This window comes from Chelonoidis abingdonii, chromosome 4 (genome assembly GCF_003597395.2).
Source record: "Chelonoidis abingdonii isolate Lonesome George chromosome 4, CheloAbing_2.0, whole genome shotgun sequence".
NCBI classification, from domain to species: domain Eukaryota; kingdom Metazoa; phylum Chordata; order Testudines; family Testudinidae; genus Chelonoidis; species Chelonoidis abingdonii.
In genome coordinates, this window is record NC_133772.1 from 17187776 (window position 1) to 17204192 (window position 16417).

Here is a 16417-nt window from a genome sequence, read left to right on the forward strand (position 1 = left end):
AAGAAACTGAGGAACCACCTGATCAGCATCCTATACAGCAAACAGGAAAACATCAAAAAAGAGCTCTCCAACTTGGAGACTTTCATTAATAACCAAACTTCCATAAAAACGGACTTCACTAAAATAAGACAGGAGATCTACAGCACTCACTTCTCCTCTCTACAAAGGAAAAAGGACAGTAAGCTGTCTAAACTCCTACCTGCCACATGGGGACGCAACTGCAGTACCCCAAACCCACCCAGCAATATCGTCAATCTATCCAACTACACACTCAGCCCAGAAGAAAAGTCTGTCCTATCTCGGGGACTCTCTTTCTGCCCTGCCACTCGCATACTTTAAAATGCACAGTAATGGGATACAGGAGATATTTTAGGTGCAGCCCCGATACCAGTCAAGTAGTTGCATATTCCCAGGTCTAATGTTGTAATTATTCTCTTTTTCTTTAAAGGTTTGGCACTCCTGCTGAATGCACAGATAGGTATGAGGTTGTTTTTTTTCTGAAAACACATTGTGATTTTTGTTTCCCCTTTGGGAAAAGAGGATATTTTAATATATTCTGTATTCTTTTAGTTTACTCGTTCAGGTGCCTTTAGATAGATAGATAGATAGATCATACAATCAATGTATGCCCTTTTTATCTATTGAAGTTAATGTATTTAACTTATTAAAGCATTATGTATGGCTCATACTAGAATCTGGTTGGTAGTCAGCTTTGAATAAAACACTAGAGTACTGAGTAGCTTTCTTTCTAAGGCAGATTAAGAAAAGGCATAAAAGAAACAGGTACCATTAACAAACTAAGGGGGCTTTCCCCAATCTCTGCAGGCTTCAGTAGTGTCCCATCAGGGATGAATGTGGCCTGTTATGTTGCAGAACAAGAAGAGGAATCCACCATTTAAATAAAAACAAAGAAAATTGGCATTTTGCTAAGCCACTCAGCAGTAGCCTCATAGAAACAAGGTCAATCACAAATCCCAAACCAACACTCTTAATTTCTGACAAGCTCATAGCTTGAAGGGTGTAATGAATGAAAAGTAGAAGGAAGATGAAATCAAAACTTTTTCTCAGAGTCTCTATTCTCATGTAAGGTTGAACATCCTAGTTTAGCCTATGAGTGATGTCTTAGACCGCAAAGAAATTTCCCATCTGCAGCTAGGACTGTCTATCTTTATTTACTAAATTCTTAATACAACCTACCCCAGTGGCATTGTCTCTGAGTACAACATAAAATGACCATGGAAGATTTGCAACGTACAGTAGGGCCCAGTTGGTACTTCCTGTCTAGTATAGTGAAGAAGAACCCACTGCAATTTTTTGCAAGGTTGGGTTTTCTCATATTATTTTGTTCTGCTCTTCATGGCAAACTCCCCTATGACATCTCCCCCTCTGCTCTTTAGGCTCTGCTTATCTGCTGACATGTTATTTCACCAACTGGGGCCAATATAGACCAGGCCTTGGGAAGTTCAAACCTGACAGCATTGACCCATGCCTGTATACTCACCTGATCTATGCCTTCGCTGGAATGTCCAACAATCAGATCACCACCATTGAATGGAATGATGTGACACTACAAATCCTTCAATGGCTTGAAAAACGAGTAGGTACTTAGTATAAAGAGGAATCCCTTGTCTTGCTTCTTAGGGGCAAGTAAGTCACAGAGCAGCTCTACAGTGGACAACAATAATACTCACCCACAGATGTACCGAGAAGTTCATGTAGCAACCTCCCTGTTCCAAAACAGTCCAAGTCTAGAGGACCATAGGCAACAAATCACTCTCCATATAGACAGAGAGAACAGCTTGATCAAGTGCAGATCAGTGACATTTCTAGCTCAGGCGCTGGTTGAGAGAATACAAATAAAAAAAGCAGACAGCAAAGATGAGAGTACATGTCAGCTCACAATTATCGAGCCACTGTGATTTAAACGTGAGCCTACATCTAGTCTCAGTTTAGTCATCAGACCATGTAACAAGGGAATAGAGAGAGCTTAAGACGGCAAATAGGTCACTCATTATTAAGAGTGGCAAGAGGGCAATTGTTTAAATTGGCCCTTCCTTTATGACTAGAAATAGGCTTAAATATTTTTACCTGTTCTGAAACTTTTTTTTTAAACCCTCCCTTTGCAGGAACGGACAACTGAAGACTCTCCTGGCTATCGGAGGCTGGAATTTCGGAACAGCACCATAAGTCCAACCCATCCACTTCCTGTGGCGGCATCATGGTATTGCAAAGATAGATGGAAACAATCAGCAGCTTCTTCCACTGACTCTTTTCTTCTCTGCTTCCCTAGATTTAGTGCAATGGTTTCCACATCTCAAAACCGCCAGACCTTCATCAACTCTGTCATCACATTCCTGCGCCAGTATGAATTTGATGGACTAGACTTTGACTGGGAATACCCTGGCTCCAGAGGCAGCACAGCTCAGGACAAGGCTCTCTTCACCATCCTGGTCCAGGTAAGGTGGAAATCAGATATTAGCTAATGAGAAGCCAGAAAGAAATTCACGTGGAATGACATTCAGGGTAAGGCACAGCAGATCAGAATCTCAGTGAACCAGATTCTGTGTTAATTCAGAAGAAACTTTGGATGAGTTAGATTTATTGATTTAAGACAAGGTACACATCTGCTTTTCATAAGGAAGACCACTGAGACATTCTCATTGCAGCTATCTCCACCACAATACAAATAACATATCCTCACCTGATGTTTCCATTAGCGGACTATCTGGTCCTTAGCGTAACAGACTCCAATGAAAATAGCTGAAAGCACTGAGAGTCACAATTTCAGTATATTTGACAGTAACAAGGTTCCTTCACCTAATAGATTAAAAGTTCCTAAAAACAGACAAATGACTTTAATTCCATCCCTGAATATCACAATGTGAAGCAGTCTTTCCTTTGGTTGCACTGGATGGGAGGGTCTCAGGAACACAAACTAGAGACAGAAAGGGGGTTGTAGGCTGTTTGAGCACTTCTCTGTTCAGAACTTTGAAGGCCATGAGGACTCAGCCTTGGCGGTGGTAGGGAGTCACTAACTTTTTCCTTGCCATCTCCTAGGAAATGCTGGAAGCCTTCGAGCAGGAAGCAAAGCAGATTAACAAACCCAGGCTCCTGGTGACTGTTGCTGTGGCTGCTGGGCTCTCTAACATTGAGTCAGGCTACCAGATTCCTCAACTCAGCCAATGAGTACCACACTCTCAGATGGCTGAGTTGTCTCCTTTTTAAATCTTCTTTAAAAAACATTTGATAAAGGCAAATACCCATCCTATGGCTGCTCCCCAGGAGGGGTAAGTAGGTCAGAACTTGGCCTCTATCTTAGTCATTACCAACACTTGGATACTGTTATGGGGACAGTTCCACTTCAGAAGATAAATTGACATCCTAGACATCGGCACAAGGATCTGATGTTCAGATGTTGAATAGCAGGGCAAGTCATTAGGTCACCCCTGTTCTGGTATGTGCACTAAGCCTACAATGGGTTTCTTCGGAGCACACAACTGCACCTACCACCTAGTTCTAAGCACTTATTGGCACTGTGGGTTAAATCCTCATCCCATCCTAAGGGCACACAAGACCCAAAGAGGAGTAGAACCACTGTGCAGAAGAGGGGTAGGCTGTTGGGAAGCCATGCATGCAGGAAGTGGGAGCATGACCAGTGGCACCACTGTGGAGCCAGCAGTAACAGGACAATGAACCATTCAGTGGGATTAAAAAGGATTGGAGATAAAGGGGGGATAGTTAAAAAGGGGGGAAGGATAGCTCAGTGGTTTGAGCATTGGCCTGCTAAACCCAGGGTTGTGAGTTCAATCCTTGAGAGGGCCATTTAGGGAACTGGGGTAAAAATCTGTCTGGGGATCATTCCTGCTTTGAGCAGGGGTTGGACTAGATGACCTTCTGAGGTCCCTTCCAACCCTAATCTTCTATGATCCCCATGGGTATCTGGACTACTTCCATGTGATGACCTATGACTTCCATGGCTCCTGGGAAGGATATAGTGGAGAAAACAGCCCTCTCTACAAAGGCACAGCTGACACTGGTAGCAATGTCTACTTCAATGTTGTAAGTATATCTTGAAAGCTTAGGGCCAGGGTCCTTTCAGTCTGTAATGATCTGTATCTCTGCCTTTACAATTGCAGAGATATAAAAATTAACATTGCAGTTAACAGTGCCCCAGCTGAGAAGCTTATTGTTGGATTCCCAACCTACGGACACACCTTCATCCTGAGCAACCCATCCAACACTGCTGTCGGTGCTCCAACCTCAGGACCGGGGCCTGCTGGATTTTACACAAGACAATCTGGGTTCTGGGCTTACTATGAGGCATGTGTGCTCGCTCATCTCACACAAATATTAAATCGCTAATAGACACAGAGAACAGTTAGCCAGTGAGTCATAGGCTGAAATGAATTCTAACAAAAGATCCTATTGACTAACTGCAACTAGCTAACTAATTCATAAAAAATTATAGTTTGTTCATGGACAAAGAGAAGAGAAACAAGGATCTAAATTCACAGAATACCTTATTTTTAGTGATTTATTCTACCTGATTTAAAAATAGACTATATTACTCTAGCTAATTTCAGCTGAATGTGTCAGAAACAGAATAAAATGCACCCTCATCCTTGCACACCATAAATGCCTTATTAAACACAATGGGTAAATTAACTGATTATTAATTACTGAGTCCACAAGGTAAAGCAATCAGGGAGCCTACTCTAATTCTTTTCCCTGCAGTGTGTCTAATTCTTCCACATCACCTCTTGGTGTTATTTAAATTAATTTAAATGAAGCTGATTAAGGAGTACAAATCCTTAGAGACAATACTTAGGGTCATAATTAATGAGTAAGTCAAAGAAATTGTCACAGTTTGGACTTGTTCTTTTTTACAGGACACTTGTTAAAATTCTCACTTCTACTTTACTTAGATCTGCACTTTCCTGAAGAATGGAGCCACCCAGGCTTGGGATACCCCTTAGGATGTCCCCTATGCCTACAAGGGCAACGAGTGGCTTGGATATGACAACATCAAGAGCTTCAATATCAAGGTATGGCAAGAACTTCTGGTGTAACTAGTGCCAGACGAGGCTTCCATTCAGCATTAGCGTCTGGGGTGATTTTAGCTTCTTTCCTGGCACTTAACAGGCTCAGTGGCTGATGAAGAATAACTTTGGAGGCGCTATGGTTTGGTCTCTGGACCTGGATCACTTCACTGGCACGTTCTGCAACCAGGCCAAATACCCTCTAATCAACACTCTGAAGACCGCTCTTGGACTGCAGAGCACTAGTGAGTGACTCCAGCAGGACAGACTCTCAGAATTAACTCCCTGGTTGCACATAGAGATGAGAATCTGCACGCTAGCACAGGTGTATAATATTGCTTTTGGCCTGATTCAATGTACCCCCTGAATAACCACTCTTTCAAGAGTAATAAGATATAGACAAGTGAATATTCACAACTCCTTATTTTAGAACATTTCTACCCTTTCCCTTTTGCGGGAATGCCATAGAGTTAGGTGCAAAGTCAGATGGTAAGTGACACAGGGGACTAACTCCTCAGCTTTTCATCTCTCTGAGACTTAGATCAAACCACGTCATGATTAATTATATGAAAACATGGCTGTCAGTCTTCTGCGGTGTGGTCTCAAGGCAAAAACAGGTCACGGTTCAGTATGATTGATAGTATCTGCCCGCAATTAGACAGGGGCTGGAACAGAAGGATTGAGACTCAGCTCTACTAACAGAGCTGTGGGGAGGACATAGGAGTGGGGAAGACGGAGCTGCTGGAGATCAGGAGTGAATACACCTGAACTTTAGGAAGCCGAAACTGGATCCAGATCTGAACGTAATGGTTTAGTTTCCTGTTTATAATGAAGCAACCAGAAGCCCAGATCTGATTTTAACCAAACTTCAGCAAATGTGAATTCAGGAACTAAAATGTGTTTCTTGGGACTCCTTCGCTGCTGAAATCGTGGGGCCATGAGAATGAGCGGGTCGATAGACAGCTCATCCTGAATGAAGTGCAAACCTGGCCCATTTCATGGTAGAATCATCGGGGGATCCTAATGATCTGCTTTTCTTTCAGGCTGCACCGCCCCTGCTCAACCCATTTCTCCAATCACAGAAGCTCCCAGTAGCAGAAATGGAAGCGGGAGTGGAAGTTCCGGTAGCAACCCCAGCAGCGGTTCAGGCAGCAGCCCAAGCAGCTCTGGGGGCACTGGCTTTTGCACTAACAAGGCCAGTGGCCTCCACCCAGATCCATCTAACAGTAACAGCTTCTACCACTGTGCGAATGGGAAAACCTGCCTGCAAAATTGCCAGGCTGGCCTGGTCTTCAACTCCAGCTGCTCCTGCTGCAGCTGGGCATGAACCGATCAGGTTATCATAATTAACTAACCATCCTAATCTGACCAAAATTCCACAAATTCATTATGATGAAATAAAGCATTCAGCAAAAACAATAGGCGCACCCTTTGTGGTTTGTTGACTCCTCTAGCACTTCCAATGCTTCCATAGTGCTATGTGGTCTGGTTGAAGTTACACCTGGCACAAGGATGGTCACGAACCCATCCATGGGATCTCCACAGTCCCAGACATCCGGGGTATTTGGATCCCAGACCCAGTTCAGGAGCTGGACGTCTCCTATATTTATTTATATGGCACCCAAAGTTGGGCTGGCGCTTTACAGGCAGGTAAACAGACAATCACACCGAGGGCATGAAACTATTACAATAAAACGAAGTGGATCTCCGCTGCAAACACCTTCCTTGTCACTTGCCTTCCCTTTGCGCATAGAGACCAGGGATGAAACACCTCTGACCAACAGGTCTGGAAAGTCCTTCAGTTTGACCAAACATATAAAATCGAAAGAAAATTGCTGACTTTCTATGCTGGTTGCATTCTTGCTGATAACATAAACAAAACCAGCTCAGCATTACAAAGCTCAGAAAGGCTGCATTCATGAGCGAGACTGTTCAAACAGTCCTATAAATTATTTATTATTATGTATAATAAAAAGCACATAAAGAGGGATATAAATTTACATCACAGGGTGATGCATTTGTAGACTTACAATCATGTGACTAGGTTCCCATATCACTATGCAATGCTTTGAAAAAGGCTTTTAAAAGTACTGTGCAACTGAGCTGCATAAACACTGTAACCTGGCAAGACAAGATTAATGAGAGCAGACAAGGATCAGTAGCAGGGAAAAAAACCCAGTTCCTGCCTGGAATGAAAAAGTCAATAACTGGAGACAAGAAGAAAGAGGCTGTGACATACCAAGGTACAATGCAGAGTAATGAGTAGCTGTGTCACCCCTGCCCTGCAGCCTTGGGTGCTTTATAATGCCTTGCTGAAGTAACTCCCACCTGGGCCTCATAAACAGCCTTCCAGCATGCAAGCCATGCCCTGAGCATCTGCGTGTAACAGCAGCCTGCTAGCCACACTTGGACTACACTTTGGCTCTCACCAGCCTTAGTTCTACTGCAGGGTGACCCAACACACCACCAGTCACAGCTTTCCCCCCAGAAACATGTGTCCTGCATGGCCCAGCCATCTCCTAGACAATACAAATATTGTAAGTCTGTTATTCCTTTATGGAATAATACGCCAGCTTATTATCTGAAATACTTCTTCAGATACTTCCATTTAAACACACTGGATTAGATAAAACAGTAAAATAAGTTTATTAACTACCGAGCGATAGATTTTAAGTGCGCACAAGCAATGAGGCATAAAAATCAGAAATAGTTAAAAGAAAAATAAAGATAAAATGCTTACTAATGCCTAGCTTAACAAATTTTATCAGATTCAACCAAAGTTTCTCATCACATGCTTTCAGCAGTCTTACTGACCAAACTCTCCAGTCAGGGCCCCGCCCCGAGTGTCCAACATATGCTTCCTTTGCTTCTTCAGGTGCAGTGAATGCAATGGGCTAGGAGAGCTAGGGAGGTGCCTTGGGGTGTTTGCCTCTCCTTTTTATTATTTCAGTGCCCTTCTTGAAAAACATTTCCAGCTGGGCACTTAGAGACAGATTCTGTGTGGAAGGATGTTCCCTACTGTTTTTTTTCACCAGTTTGAACTTCCATTGTCTTCCCTTCTTGCTTGATGAGCCTGTTTACTGCTTAAATGTAAATTAAGCAGAGCACACATTCCTTTGTTTAGGACAGACCTGTTTGCCATCTTCTGTTTGGGCAAGGCTGTGGGGTTCAGAACTTCACATACAATGTTGCCACACGTATTTTACCAGGACAATAATGATCAGCAAATTTTGAGTTTTCAAATGATCCCTTAACAGGCATACTTTGTACAAAGGTTATTACAATACTGTGTAGGGTATGAATACAGCGGTGTACTCTGTCACAGAGACCTAAAATCTAAACACAGTTAAATTATTACTGTGCATTCCCTGAATGTTGTCTCTTCGGTAAATATTCTCACAGGCCCTGACACACTCCTGAGTCCTGCAGAATGGGCAGTAAACCCAGTCACAGTCCCTACATAGGCTGCCCCTTCTGAGACCCTCTTCTAGTCCCAAGTGTACACCCTTCAAATGACAAGTCCATGCTTCCACGTCTTTTTGGGGTGGGACCCCTTGATTCAGCCACTCTCCAGCTGAGTGTCCAGGTTACATCTGCTAGTTGCCAAATATATTCCCAACAGACTCAACAAACTTGGCACCTGCAAGTGTTTCCTTTCAGGAGTCTGGGAACAGTAATAGTTTTCGATGACAAATTAGCAGCTCGTTCAAAACCAAGTATGATTTATTGCCCAAAAGGTGCAAAGCTCTCAGAAATAGATTTAAAACAAGCTAGATGCATACTGTGTTACCTATACTTGGTGTTCCCCTCAAACCTCTAGGGAGGCACCACTTAGTCTTAGTGCCCCCTGTTTTCTTGGGGGCCAAGTTACAGCCTGCTTGCTGCAGACTCTGACTCTCCATCAGAGCTATCTCAGTCTGCAAGAGCTGGCAACTTCCCCCTCCCTTTCTACAGGGCAGATTGGTATCTTTTGAGCTCCAGCTTCTGAGCCCTGGCAAAACAGCTATGATATAACCAGTGTTGGGACCCAAAAGTTGCCTCTTAAAAACTATTCACCTTGTGATTGTGCTTGAGTGTTTGTTGAGATGCTCCTTTTCTAGCCCCCTGTGTTGCCTTTGCTGCTTGGTCTCTTTAACCAGCTCCCCTTTTGATCTCACTCCAGAAAGCAAGTAACCCCCCCTGCCCAAACAAATACACCGACACCTGCACAATATTCACAAACCATCCGACAGATATTTCCCAGTTTGCCACAAAACTCAAAGAAGCTTTCATCGTAGGAAGTAAAAAAGAACAGAAGGATTTTCTGGGCACGAAGAGATCGATTGGCCCAATGAGCAATTCCCCTTTTCTCACTCCCACATCCCCGCTTTCTCACCTTTCGTCCCTTTTCTTTCCATAATAGTACCCAACATTTAAATACGCTTATAGCCACTGCCTTGGTCCACCCCTCTTGCTGGGAAGAATTTGTACCCAAATTCCAGTTTCACTCTTATTTTTCTAAGTCTTCGCTCTCTCGGCCTCTCGTTTCTTTTAGCATTTAGGCTATGTCTACACGAGGAGCGAAGGTGTGATTCCCCTCCCCTCTTCATCAAGCTAGCCTGACTATTAATAGCAGTGTGTCCTTAGTAGCAGCGGCAGCACGGCTGAACTGTGCGAAGTACACAAACCTGCATGACACAGGTGCGTACTCAGCCGCCAACCCCGGAGCTACTGGGGCTACACTGATGTTGATACTCAGGCTAGCTTGATGAGAGCTAGCACAAATATGCGTACATGAGCAGTGTCATCGCACCCCTTACTCGTAGTGTAGATGTAGCCTTAGAATCAGTTTCAGCATTATGAAATACCTTGTTATGTATTATTTGTGTCACTGTAATACCCAGAGACATCATCACAGATGAGGGCCTCATTGCACTGGGTGCTGTATATACATAGAGTAAGAGACAGATCCTGCCTCAGAGAGCTTACAATCTAAAAGCGCAAGAAAGAGAAAGTGAGACATGTACAGAGAGAGGTGAAGTGACTTGCCCAAGTCACAGAAGCCAGTCAGTGGCAGAGTTAGGAATAGAATCCATGGACCATGAGGCCGCTGTCTCTTTTTCTTGGCTTTCATTAGGGGAAGACTTTTTCTCCTTTACTGTACACGGCTTCAAATGTCCACTTTTTAAAATAGACAGCAACAATCTTGTGCAGTGTTTGGTCCCATTCACGGAGGCTGAATTCCTGCGAAAAGGAGCCCCGGCACAAGGTTTATGCATCACTGCAATTCTCAAAATAGGGTTTAAGTGGGGCTTGTCAGAGGCCTTGCGCTGGCCTTCTGCACAGGAGTGAATTTCACACAGGGAGCACTTCACCAGCACTGGTAAAATACTTCCTCCATGGTAAAGCACTGTGTGGAATTTTCCTTAGCTGTGTGGGACCTTTGAGTAATGGGTACTAGGAAGCTGTAATGCCTGAGCTCAGGGTTCAGGCACTGCTGTAACAACGTCCGTGCTTTGTGGATTTGCACATTTGCTTTAAAGCCCCATTGTGTGACTAACTGCATCTTCTTTAAGAGCGGTGGGGTCTCCTCAAGCAATCTGCCTGCATTACTGTAATATCCAAGTGCCTCTCAACCTTTAATGTAGCTAGCCTCACAACACCCCTGTGAGGCAGAGTGGGGCTATTGTCCCTGTTTTATAGATGGGAAACTGAGGCACGGAAAGGTTAAATGACTTACCCCAGATCATACAAGAAGTCTGTGGTGGAGCAGAAATTGAACCCAAATCTCCCAAGACCCAAGCTAGCATCCTCACCAAGTTCACACTAAACTATGGAACCTCCAGCTATGCAATGCCAATATACCACATATGTCGTGGTAGCGGACTGCACATTGGTCACATTCATGACAATATCTCCATGGACGTGCAGGAACATCTTTTTGATGGGACCTTCAAATAATTCGGGGATTATTATTGTTTAACAGATTGCTACGGGTGCTAAGCAACTTATTTTAATACCTCAGCTACCTCAGTCAAATCAAATCGTCAGTAGAAGGCCTTGGTTTAGTCCCAAAGAAATTCTATGTGTGGCCTGTTCTGCTTGCTCTGCAGGTAATCCATCACCACTCAGTGTGGTGCTCTGTCCCCCTCTAGTGGTGTCTGGGCTACAGTTAGGGGAGCACAATACAGCATACACACAATGATCAAATCATGCACTTTCAAAGGATTTTTATTATGGGTTAAAAAAAACCTCACCAATGAAGAAAGAACAACAAAGATAGCCACATGTGACAGAAGGCAGAGTGTCTCACTCTACAGGATCATCTGCCTTCAGTTGCCTTGCAGCCCCGTACCCACCCCCCACAACCACCTCTCTGGCATATGGACTGACACAGTTAAGTTTAAAGGTGGAGTCTAACAAGGAGATCAAAGCTTTATACAGCATATATTGCTCTGCGGGTAAAATACACACACAACAAGCTCATCAACAGATACTATAGTGGTGGAAGATAGACAGGCAGGTAGGTAGGTAGAGAAAATCCGTTAATTTAGAGGTTGACAGAGACCTTCCCATCTGAAAATCCAAGTGATCCACCACACCACACCCATCATTCCCCACAACAGACGTATTTTAGGCAGTGTGGTCTATTATGATATGACAAAGAGCCACGGCCCTGCAGTGAACAATATTAAGTTGGCTGCTTGCTGGCAGAACCGCAGTTCATAGAAGTTCAAGGGAATCCTTTCTTTGACTTTGGTTAACATGGGTGTGACAGATAGGGCAATTTCCTGAAGTATCTTTGGACGGTCTTATCGTATTAAGTTTGTGTGTCATTCTGGGCCAGGGTTTGTATATAATTCCTTAGGGGAGAGGAAAACACAGCTGTCCAGGAACTCGGGCTGTAACCTCTCCTGACAGGTCCCACACCTGAGAAGGCTCACCTATATTGGCTCAAACTGGATTCTCCAGAGGCCAACAGAACAGATAAATAGCCTGAGTTTAAACTGACTCTGGGCCTGCTTTCTGACCCAGCAAACAGACTGGACCTTGTGACCAATGAGAAGACCTCAATTTTTAGGGAAGGGTTGGAAGGACCGACACTGACCAGAGCTCTTATGGAGACTGAGAGGGTGATCTCTGGGAAGCTTATTAGCATCTATATAGGTTATTTAGTTGTTTTAAGAGGTTTTTCTCTGCAATGCTCTCACCTTAACAATAGATGTGCTTGCTTAGAAAAAGCTGTGTGGTAACTTAGAACCCTGGGTTGTTTATAGGGTTGCCAACTTTGGTTGGCCAAATTCCTGGAGATTTTATCACATGACATAATCTTTAATTAAAGATTAATCTCTAATTCCTGGAGACTTCAGGACAATCCTGGATGGCTGACAACCCTAGCTGTTTATGGGCTCTGAGGAGAATACAAAATGCAGGAACAAGGCCTCTTTGGACAGTCTGTCTTGCTGAGGGAACTCACAGTGTACGCCAGGGACAGTGCAGCCTGGGGAAACCCTGGTCAGGTGTCTCCACCCAAGAGTGGTGATGGCTGAGGAGATGGGAGCCTAGCATGGGTGCCCTTGCTGGGCCATAACGTGCAGGTGCCCTGAACTGTGACAATGCGTTTCCAGCATGAGCTAAGGTTGCAAATGAACTTGACAACTCAAAGCAAACCTCAGCCAAAACTGAGAAGTTCTAGACAACTGCCACTTGAAATTCAGGCCCAAGCTCCCCAAGAGGTTTGCAAATCCAGTGGGTGAGCTGTTGGGTAAACAGATTGGTTTTGCTTGCTTCCTAACTTTCTTACAAAAGTTTCATCCAAATCCAGTACATACACACGTCAGTGAATATTCATATTCCTGCTAACTGGAAAATATCAGAATCTGGAGATATGTAGGCAGTGTTGTTGTAGCCATGTTGGTCCCAGGATATTAGAGAGTCAAGGTAGGTGAGGTAATGTCTTTTATTGGACCAACTTCTGGTTGGTGAGAGATACATGCTTTGTGTAAGCTCAAAAGCTTGTCTCTCTCACCAACAAGAGTTGGCCCAATAAAAGATATTACCTCCCCCACTTTGTCTCTCTAGTATCTGGAGAATTAACTGTCAGGGAAATAAGTGATTTGGGCTATCAAGAAAGGCCTATCACTCTAAGGGTATGTCTATACTACGAAATTAGGTCGAATTTATAGAAGTCATTTTTTTAGAAATCGTTTTTATACAGTCGATTGTGTGTGTCCCCACACAAAATGGTCTAAGTGCATTAAGTCGGTGGACTGCATCCACAGTACCAAGTTTAGCATCGACTTCCAGAGCATTGCACTGTGGGTAGCTATCCCACAGTTCCCGCAGTCTCCGCTGCCCATTGGAATTCTGGGTTGAGATCCCAATGCTTGATGGGGCAAAAATAGTGTCACGGGTGGTTCTGGTACATGTCGTCAGGCCACCCCTTCTTCCCTCCCTCCCTCCCTCCATGAAAGCAATGGCAGACATTCATTTCGAGCCTTTTTTCCTGGGTTACCTGAGCAGACGCTATACCACACCAAACATGGAGCCCGTTCAGCTCACCATCACCGTACTTCTCCTGGGTGCTGGCAGATGTGGGACTGCATTGCTACATAGCAGCAGCTCATTGCCTCTTGGCAGCAGACGGTGCATTATGATTGGTAGCCGTCATCATCATATTCCTGGGTGCTCTTTTAGCCGACCTCGGTGAGGTCAGTCAGGGGTACCTGGGCAGACATGGGAGTGACTCAGCCAGGTCATGTCCATCTTCTGTCGAGCACCCAGGAGATGACGATGGCTTGCAGTCGTACCGCACCATCTGCTGCCAACCTAAGATGTAAAGAATAGATGGAGTGGATCAAAACAAGAAATTGACCCGATTTGTTTTGTAAAATCAATGGCCTGCTAAACCCAGGATTTTGAGTTCAATCCTTGAGGTGGCCATTCTGTGTGACAATTGTTTGTGTTTCTCCTTGATGCAAAACCACCCCTTTTGTTGATTTTAATTCCCTGTAAGCCATGTCATCAGTCACCCCTCCCTCTGTCAGAGCAACGGCAGACAATTGTTTCGTGCAAAACCAGGCGAGGAGACGATGGTACCATGGTGACGAGAGTGATGAGGACATAGACATGGTCATAGACTTCTCACAAAGTACAGGCCGGGCAATGTGCTCCGGTAATGTGAACATCATGCTGATGAGCTCTGCATGGTCATCTGTGTTGATCAGCTCACCATGCTGGCCAAACAAGAAATGAAATTCAAAAGTTTGCAGGGTTTTCCCTGTCTACCTGGCCAGTGCATCTGAGCTGATAGCGCTGTCCAGAGCGGTCACAATGGAGCACTCTGGGATAGCTCTGAGAGGCCAATACCAACAAATTGCATCCACACTCCCCCAAATTTGACCCGGCAAGGCCGATGTCAGCGCTAATCCCCTCGTCGGAAGTGGAGTAAAGAAATCGATTTAAAGAGCCCTTTAAGTTGATAAAAAGGGGCTTCGTCGTGTGGACGGGTCCAGGGCTAAATCGATGTAATGCTGCTAAATTCAACCTAAAGTCGTAGTGTAGACCAAGCCTAAGTGTATTGACTTGCTGACAGGAGTTTCAATGAGGCTGCAATCCCAGCCTTTGCAAATGCTGAGGCTCGTCTGTCAATACCTCTACCTGACTTTCTGTAGGGCAGCACTCTGACCTGACACGGAATAAATAAAAAGAGAAGAAAATGTAGATCTGACTAGGAGCCTTCCTGGTGCATATCGACCCAGTAAATCAATTTTATAGCCCGGTAAATCATCAACCCTATGGCAAAATGGGCTCCAAATAGGAATGCAGATAGATCAATAGAGTTAGACTGGGCTTGACTTTTGTGTGGGTGTGCCCAGCAAAAAGCCTCCTGTCCTTACACTTTGTGTTCTGTAGCCAGGGACAACTGCAGTCCCCATGCTCCACAGAGCACAGAATTCAATCACTCCTAGCACCACAGAGAGCCCAAGTCAGACCAAATGGGCAGACAGTGGACAGGACCAATACCTCACCCCAATTCCTCTGTATTGGCCAGTAGAACTGGCGAGCACAGAGAGGGGAGCATGTTGCCATACTAGCAGATATGCCCCACCTCGATTCTGGGAGCTCCAGGAGGGATCACAGGGACAGATTGGCTCCACACTACCCTCAGTGCTGGGCTGGGCCTATCACGCACAGCAGAGCCCTTAACTATTAGCAGATGTCGCCCTAAGCTCTTGGAACTCCAAGCTCCCTTTTTCCCCCATTAAAACAGAACCCAGAGAAGCTACTGCTAACCCTCCAGAGCTTTGGGGGCTCAGGAAATTGTAAGGTCTGGTTGTGGAAAACATCACTCCTACCTCGCCCATCTGAAGAGGGAGAATGAAAGTCAGCGGCTAGTTTTTTAAATAAATCAGAAATAAGTCTAAGTGGTTAAAATCCAGGAGCAGAATTAACTATACTATATTGTGGTGTAACAACAACTCTGTTCAGTATAGCTAACAAATTTAATGCAGAAGAGTGTCTCTCTCTCTTCACTCCTGCCCTTTTCCCCATCACCTTAGTATCTAGGCACAAGCATGATCTTCACCTCCATGAATGTATGAAACACAATGAAGACAAATTCTGAGCACCAGCAGATTAATATTTATCACTTACGGAGCATGGTGGGCCAGATCCTCGGCTAGTGTAAATGGGCATAACTCCACTGATTTAAATGGAACCACACAGATTTACACCAATTTAAGATATGGCCCTGAAAGCATACACTTAACAGATTATATAAAAATACAAGGCTCCAGGCATGACAAACTTAAAGTCCAAGACAGATGGGTTGAGACCCCAAAATTCAGGTCCGATCTAGATTTCAAAAACCCTCTGCTGCTATCATTTTCTGATGACATTACAAATTGGGTTGATAAAGGAGGTAGTGTTAATATAAGATCCTTAGACTTCTATAAGGCTTTTGACTTCGTACTGTACCACATTTTGATTAAGAAACTAGAATCAACATGGATTAAAAACTGGCTAACTAATATATCTCAAAATTTAATTATAAACAGGGAATCATCGAGTGGGTGTGTTTCTTGTAAGGTGCCACCAGGATCAGTTCTTGGCCCTACGCTATTTAACATTTGTATCAGTAATCTGGAAGGAAACACCAAATTATCACTGATGAAGTTTACAGATGACACAAAGATCGGGGGAGTGGTCAGGGCTGCCTTGCGGGGGGCAAGTGGGGCAATTTGCCCCAGGTCCTGGGGCCCACAGGGGTCCCCATGAGAATATAGTATTCTATAGTATTGCAACTTTTTTTTATGGAAGGAGACCCCAAAATTGCTTTGCCCCAGGCTTCCTGAATCCTTTGGGCAGCCCTGGGAGTGGTAATTAAATAGGATGAG

At 44.4% G+C, this 16417-nt stretch overlaps 1 protein-coding gene and 1 pseudogene across 1 annotated transcript in view; one reads left to right on the top strand and one right to left on the bottom strand.

Annotated features, from left to right (window-relative positions):
• LOC116827885 (acidic mammalian chitinase-like) overlaps positions 1 to 6366 on the top strand; it is an 8169-nt pseudogene extending 1803 nt beyond the window's left edge.
• Positions 1 to 16417, bottom strand: part of TOMM6 (translocase of outer mitochondrial membrane 6) — a 466247-nt gene that overhangs the window by 217610 nt on the left and 232220 nt on the right. The gene's annotated exons all lie outside the window — the stretch shown is intronic.